We start from the raw sequence: 6,149 nt of genomic DNA on the forward strand, positions 1-6,149 counted from the left end.
ACTCCAGCAGCTGAACCTCCCCTTTCTAGTCACTAGTACAGCCAATGTCAAGAGAGGGGTACTATGTGGAACAAATCACACACCTTAGAGAGGCAAGCCAGTCAACCCCTTCAAGGTCTCTTTTAAATGAGATGGAACAAATTAAAAGCAAATACTATTCACACCTATCAGTTCAATCAACCTAATGTTCCAAATGAAGGAGTCCCACTCTTGGATCCTCTGCCAAAAAGGCACAGTATGACATGAACCAACGGAGTTTGACTTTTTTAAGACATTCAATTTTCTATGAAAAGATGCACTTAAATTTTTAGGAAAAACAGTGTTTTGGGTGGCATCCTTAAGGGTGAATGGAGACAGTATATGCCAAAAGTAATTTATGAGGATTTTCCCTCCAAATTTTTACTGCTGTATCCATCACACAGGGAGGGAGCGATGTTGAGTCCTCATGGTGCACAGGCAATAACCATGAGCAGGAATTGGCTGCCTCTCATGGACAGCCCCTAATATTTGATCTTTTGGAATTAAATTCATATTCAAAGACAGAACAAGAGAATTTAGCAGGGAGAAATCGGAGCACCCAGCAACCCAGACAATCCCTAGCTCAGGATGTTGCCAAGCCCACAGGTACTCATGTGTGACAAGGACCCCCTCCCCAAAACATCCTGGGAAAGGCTCCCAACATACTTTAAGTTCAGGGCTACTAATCTAATTTATTTTCAAACTGGTAATTTGTGGCTCACTGGCAAGTATCTATTTTTAGAGATGGCTTCAACAAGCTCTAAATGGAAGTACAACAGACTGTGGCCTCCAGCCACTGTAACAGCCCAGCTCCTGACATGAGTCTGGAAGCTTTGGCCAGTGCAACTCAGGCATAAACTATAATTGTTCATTGTATTGTAATTACGTGTTTTAACCTGTGGGCTCCACATCACACAGGTTATTTTGAATTATAGAAGGAATACCATGGTTTTGCACGGTTTTTCTTCTTTTTTTCTTCCTGCTTGCTAAAACACAAGTTGGAAGCCTTTCCCAAACCACTCCATTACCATGTCTTCCAGCATGAACTGTCTTATTTGCTCTGAGTCAGCTACATCTGAGGAGCCACAGCTGGCCCGGAGCTAAGCCAAAGATTTTTCCCTTCAGTTTTGTTGCACAACGTCATCTAAATACATGGTCCCATCTAATTTGTTTCCTTCTGGGGTTTAATGAAACTGTCTTCCACTTTGCGACGTCTCAAGTTAGGGAAACGTCATAAGATCAGTGTCCAAAACCAATTCAGACAGCAATACAAATAAACATCCATTGGAAAAACAGATATAGACAGGAAATAAAATAAAAAAAAACCAGCAAACTTTTGTGACTAGACTATTGCTTTCATTCACATCATGATCTGGAATTTAATTTTCATCTGTTTCTATGAAAAATATGAACAAAGCAGTGTATAATGAAGGAATGAATTCCTACTTGATTGTGTGTCCTGGTTTCAGCTGGAGTTAAATCATAACACTGTGTAACTTTTCCATTCTTGTGAATCTGTCAAGATAGTCTTTTAGTAAAATTTGGTTTAAAAAATTGTTTTTGGAGTGATGCTGAATCTCTAAAATTCTTTAAGGTGAAGATTGCCAAGATGCTTGGAAGCTGTGGCAGAGACTGCATTAAGAAGCAGCCCAATATACATTTTTTTCACTATCTTTATTTTTACTTCATCCTCACAGACAAGATATCTTTGTAAAAGCCAGCATATTTCACTAATTTCTATTTTATAACTTAAAAAAGCTGTAGTGTGATTGAAAAATGAAATTTGATTATTCAGCAACACATAATTTTGAAAAAAAATCATCTCTAATCAAGAGATACTGAAATATTAAGATGCTAAATTAATTTTCTTATTGGCTCAAATTTTGAGGCAAAAAGAGTTTACATTGTTTTAAATGGGTTCTGTGCTTGTTAACATCCCTGAATTGACATCCAAATATGGAGTAGAAATCAAGCAAAATGTCTGGCTGTACCACACACATCCACTAAGGGTTAAGTGTATGTACCTCTTCCAAGGGGCAGAAACTCATGTCCACCTAAAAAACAGGCAAAGAAATATCAGCTTGCTGTAATCACACCTTGTAGCCCAAACACAAGCAAAAGTCAGAGGAGTACACAAGACTGTGCTGCACAACATCAGTGTTTCTCAAGATTATCAGGAGTCTCCTGACCCCTTGGGTCTTGGCCAGTCCACAGCTGCTCTATGCCTTGGTGGAAGAACAGATTATGGAGTCACACTCAGGGACCCAGAGGTCCTGCCCACCAAAGACACTGCACACTACTCTCTGGGCAAAATGTTCTGTCGCAGAACATGGGGTAGCTCCTCTCTACTTCCCTGTAGAGGACCTCAATGATCACCACCTAAATTACCCCTTCAGTGTATTTCATGAAACTTTTCAAGAGGCCCTTTGGAAATTGCTAATCAATGGACAGATTTTTTTTTCCTAAAACTGGTGTCAGTAGTGTGAGGAGCATGGGACTAACAAGTAGAGGTGCTCTGATGGCACTGAGCTCAACTAGCACCCTCTGTAATACCCTTCTGATGCAAGATGAAGGACACCACTGGAGCATACCTTCCTCACCATGAACAACCTCATGATGACCCACGTGGAGTTGGTGGGAGACACTGTTGTGGAGGGCAGTGAACCGATCAGCAGAGTGGCCACTCTCCCCTGGAGAGGAAGCCATTTGGATTCAGCTTGGGACCCTCCCCCTGGGGGAGAAACCCTGCCTGGTAGCCCTTGCAGTTGTGGTGGGCAAAAGAAGTCACCTCCCAGCATGCTTGCAGCCCACGTAGATTCTAGGTATCTCATTGGTTCTTCCCCCTTGCCCTGCTCCCAGCCCTCAGGGGATGTAAACCTCTGTTTTCTCTGACTCCCCAGCTTTTCGTTCTGGGATTTCTTGGAGGAAAGAGCTGATTAAAAACCTCCTGAGAGATCTAATACGAAAGCTCTGTCTCCTTCTTCTGTGTCACCCAAAGAGCTGCATCTCACTCCAAAGCCCTTTTCAGGGCTCGGAGCTGGAGCGGTTGAAGAGATTCCTGGGCTTTCAGCACATCCTCTTATGAGGACACTTTGCTAGGAAAGTCACGGCACCTGACCACTGCAACCAGCAGCGTCACACCATGACTTTCCAAAGGTTTCATAACCCTGGTGACAGCCCAGGCTGGTGCAAGAGGCTTCTTGCCTGTCCTGTTCTTTTCCTCTGCTACCTGAATTGGAACTTCTCATGTCAGCTGCCCTCAGAGAAGTCAGCACAATCCTCTTTCTAGATTACACCTACACCCCAACTTCAATCCAACACAGATCTCCCACTGGTAACCAGAAAGGTTAGAAGGGCTAACAGAAATAATTTTACCAGCAGTTTCAAAATCCGTAAGATTTTCTCCACCAGGGTGGAGAATTATTTTCAGTCCAACTGGTCTGCTTATTTATTTGTTTAAGGACAACTCCAGCAGTGAGCAGGGAAGAATTACATTCCTGCATAATGTAATGTAAGGAGTGTGATGCCAAGTTCCTCTGACTTGCAGCATTTCCTCACCAGCATTTCCTGGTTTCCTCCATCCTGAAAGGCTAGGAAGACATCTGTTCTATACCTTACAGCAAACAGCAAGGTCTTTCGTATTGCAAAGGAATAATTCAACTATGGAAAATAAATTTACCTTTTCTGAATGTACTGAAAATTCGACTTTTAGTACAGCCAACTGAATGTATTTCCACATAAACTGGTGATAAATGTAGAGGAGGAACTTGCAAGGAGAAGTGCCAATTTGCCTGTACCCAAATCAAAGCAGTTGCTACTCGAAAGTATTAGGATAGCAGCATGCGCAGAAGCACATGGAGTTCCTATTGCAAAAAGAAAAGCTTGCACATTGTGAGAATATAAAATCTTGTGAGGTATAAAATCTTACATTCTCTTCCTCATTAGCACAGTGGGACAGTAATATCACAGGTGTTAACTGGCAGGTATGTTCATACAGAATTGTTCATTCCTGTTGTACAGTGTAGCAGAGAACAGAAGTCAGGTTTAAAAATGAACATGCATCAGGTCTCTTTTCACCCAGGCTGGGCCCTATGGCCATAATTACTATGGATAAAACATATTGTTCAATAGCAAGTTTTTCATAGATTTTAACTCTGCAAGAAGTACAACATGATTTCTAGAGGTCAAGTCTTCAGAATAAGAGGCAGGGCTGAGAAGCAGCATGTTCAGTGTAGGCAGTAGCAATAAGCTACATGCAGCAGCCCTAGCTCATGCTCCCAGGGCTCTCTAACATGCTAATATTCCCAGGCTGCTCTGAAAGAACGCATGAGTGCTGCCAGACCTTTCCACCCCAACAGCAGAAATAAGGCGAGAAAGAGTTTTTAAGAGGCTCCTGGAGACATACCCAGGATTTCACATTTTTAAAATCTTAGCATGCAAAGTCTCCAATAGGTGTAGGACCATCTATTGCAATCCATGGAGATGACCCCTGTGATCTCATTGGTCTGAGTAACCTGTCTCAAGGGTTGACCCATTTGCTTCTCTCTGGATAAAAAACTTTTCAGACAGCTCATCTAACACAAATCTGTCTTGTCTGTGCATACAAGTCTAGAATTGACCAATTTATACAAATAGCAAGAAATTAGCAAGCCCAGTGATAAGCCTTAGAAATAATCAACTACATTGACTGTAGCTTTTCCTCTGTCACACATTTGTGGCTGTGATTACTACAGCTAGGCAACACCAACTTTGTAGATGCTGCCATGCCCAGGCTCATTTCAAACTATTTTCCTTACAATAAAATCCTTTTCATTCTTTGTTCCTTTTGTAGATGTTTTTTTTTCTTTACACAGGAAATAAGCTACAATATTCTTTGAACAAATCAAAGGATATTGTTCCTATAACCTATGTGCTCTCACCATGCAGGGGCTGGAGTGCTTCACCTTAGAGCCTTTTTGCTGGGTTTTTTTTGGGGGGGGGGGGAATTGTTTGGTTTTTTGTTGATGTTTTTCTTTAGATAGCATAAAGAAAATTGTTGCCAAATTGGCAAGTCCTTACAGCAGGACTAGAAAAAAATCCTATTCCAAAGCTTTAAACAAAATTCATGGATACAGGAAACACTGCCCTGGATTTCTACATGCCAGGACTGTACTGATTTGATGCAGCAGGATGCTGTCACACACTGTCAGCCAGCTCGTGGCCTGGCTGAGATCTGTTACTGCTCTCAACGGGAACTGAACTGGCCTCTTCATTCTCTCTGTCACATTTTGGCTGAATAAAGCATTTTTCAGTCTGGATGGGATGGTAAAAATTAAGAGCCTTTTAGGAATGGCATAGCCTGAATTTCCAAAAGCTCTCTAGGTCACCCAGAGTCTAGCTGGCTGGTGCACTCATCCCCAGTATTTACACTGACAGTGGAAACATGCTTGGAACAGCTGCAAACAATTTCATCTCTGACCCTCTCGTGGTGAGGCCCTGTAATGCAGGATACAGAATTACATATATTACGACATTCACACTGCACATTACAGCACCTACTGCTCACTTCCCATGGAAAACATCCTCACTTATTTTATTAAAGCTAATTGGCACCCAATTGAATTATTTTAAAAGGTGTGCTTTGCAATAACTGTCATCTCAAAGGATGTTTACCATGAGGAAACATCTGTCTTCTCTGTGGGTTTTCTGCTTCCACATTATATATGTATATCTGAGAGTGTCAGAGCTCAGTAAAAGAAGTGTTCAAAATTGTAGCATGCTCTGCTATTGACCAAGCTGTCAGTTCCAGTTCTGAGTCCTCCCACCCATATTCATATTTTTTCCCACCTCTCCCATCTGTCCAAAAGCATCCCCTAAGCCATTGCCCACTTTCACTACAGCATTTGTCCAAACCAAAACTCCAACCTCAAGTCATACCTACATACTGAGTCCTCTGTATTCTCCCTTATTCCCTACCTAGACCTGTGTTACCAGCCCAGAATTGTTCACTTGATCTCAGCACAGCTTGGCTTTCAATGTCAAGACTTGCTCCTGCCCTGGGCTAGGAAGCTCATACCTTGCCACAGGCTCACAAGTGGAGTTTCAGGTAGGAACAATCACTTCTCACAACTACACTACTCTGAAAAAGCCCC

This window comes from Cyanistes caeruleus, chromosome 8, assembly GCF_971803275.1.
Source record: "Cyanistes caeruleus chromosome 8, bCyaCae1.hap1.1, whole genome shotgun sequence".
Classification (NCBI taxonomy): Eukaryota; Metazoa; Chordata; class Aves; order Passeriformes; family Paridae; genus Cyanistes; species Cyanistes caeruleus.